Below are 2,185 nucleotides of genomic sequence, written 5' to 3' on the forward strand. Positions count from 1 at the left end.
GTAAACTCTCATTACGCCTTCGCGCAGCACATTTAAGGGCGAGGAGAGGGGCTCATTTGATTGGTGTGATGTGTGTAAAACCCACTCCACACCTTCTCTCCTCCCTCTTTCCGACTTGTGCAGGTAGGAGGGACGGAGGTGGGAAAGAGGAGTAGCTGCGCCAGGTGCACGGTGTGCTTCATGCCTTTTGGAATTCAGTTCATCTATTACCTACTGTTACATGCACCCCGTTCGTTTCTGTTAGGGTAGAGGGGAAAACCCTGTTCCGCCGGCCCATGTGGGTTGGACAGAGGTGGCTCCCTTTCTTTTGTTCTTTTTGGCTGGCCCACCAGTATTTATTTAGTTTGGGAGGGGGTTTTATTTAGCTAGGGTTTTTGTATGTTTTGGTCTCTGAGTTGGTCACATCACTTGTCTGCCTTGTTCAATAATAAAAACATGTGTTTTTTATTGCAACTCTTGACTTGTGTAATTGTGTTCGGTCTCATTGGTACGAACTGATTTAGGGGATCGTAACACCTACTAAGCTATTCACAGTAAACTTTAAAACCAAAAGTTTTGCATGCCACTATGTTATCTTGTTATTCTATCATTCTGTTATTGATGTCACCAATTACGGTGACATCAATGGCGATGTCCTGGAACATGCTTCAAACTCCAACTGGCTCCATCTCTTGAGCCATCGGGGGCATGCTTCATGGTTTGTTTACATATCTTGACCTCAACAAGAGGGCCACATGGTCAATCCTTGTGAACACAGACAGTGAATCCACTCTGCAGCCACCTCTGAATGGGGCAAAACAGTAATCCAGAGAGTTCATGCTGCTCATGGCACAGTATGAGCAGGAACAGGACAGTACCTCACGTACCCACTGTCACACCAGTCCTTTTACCGTAAAGCACACATCCTCTCCTTCTCTTTGACAGTTCCCTGCTGTCAAATCAACATATAGAAAAAGAGTCTCCTGACAGAATGGTGCTGTCCAGGATTTAGCGAAGTTTTGGTGGATCAAAGAAAATAACAGGTCCTGATATTCCATTGAAAACTGATGCAGCCCGGAGGTCCTGAAGTTTATTATCCAATGTCTGTTCAATTGCTAGCAGGATGCTGGTTCAGCTGTGATCATCTTCTCCATCTTGTTGACTTATACATACGTGTTAGATGTACTTACATCACGCAACGTAATGTACTCGCATCACGTTACACAAAAGTACTTATTCTAAAAAGAACCACAATTTTTTTTTCTGAGACTAACCAGGTAGCTTTGGTGCCTAAACCAAACCAAACTGTGACAGTTGCACAACTTTAACCACATGCTTAAAACTGCAACCATGTAATTTTAACACATCACATGCCACCACCAGGTTATGCAGAGTTAAGAGGTTGTTTTTATTTGATGTATCGCTGTGAGATCAGGTTGTATCTAAATACTTAAGCTTTGAGAATTTAAAGGAGTATTTTTCCTCCAAATAAAGTTGCGAAAAATAAACTCTTTGATAATACATATGTAAAAGCAAGCTGGGCAGATACAGGTTGATAGGAGACAACATGCATTAGAGATTGTGTCTGCTCTATTTAATTTCCTGTGAGTGCCTGCACATTGTTTGAAATCGCCACATAAGCGGATTAGAGGGAGGGTGAAGTAGGAGCAGTGTGACAGACAGGTAAACTACACAGTGAAGAGTTCTGTTGAGAATTAATGATTAATTATTTTGGGTCAAGACATACATATACCCATACATGTATGTATGTCTGCATGAGATGGACCCAAACTACAACATAACAGGGTAAACTAAAAGCCACCCATCCCTCAGATCCTCTTACTCTGTTAGATATTATATACCTTCATACACTCTCACATGTCTCATAGTGTTGTTCAAACAGCTTTGATAAACACATTATACACTACCTGCACAGCAGCAAACAGACACAGTTAGAGTGTCACTCGCTCACCCCTCCCGTCGGGTAAATGACGGTGGCCTCGTAGGGACAAAACGCCTTGCTCAGACACAAGTTTTTCAGGAGTAGGTCTATCTAGCGACGAGGTGAATGTTTATTTAGAAATCTAAACCATGTTACGATATTGTAATGAATCACTCACGAGCAGGAGACCAGAGTAGCGTTCGGGAAAAAGGCCACTTTATTTGAGCACTCCAAAAACTCCGGTAACATTCCAGGGGGTAAAAG

General features: G+C 42.6%; 1 protein-coding gene across 2 annotated transcripts in view; it reads right to left on the reverse strand.

Moving 5' to 3' along the window:
* Positions 1–2,185, reverse strand: part of si:dkeyp-72e1.9 (syntaxin-binding protein 4) — a 109,436-nt gene that overhangs the window by 83,908 nt on the left and 23,343 nt on the right. The window lies entirely within an intron of this gene.

The sequence above is a fragment of the Epinephelus moara genome, chromosome 18 (assembly GCF_006386435.1).
Source record: "Epinephelus moara isolate mb chromosome 18, YSFRI_EMoa_1.0, whole genome shotgun sequence".
Lineage (NCBI taxonomy): Eukaryota > Metazoa > Chordata > Actinopteri > Perciformes > Serranidae > Epinephelus > Epinephelus moara.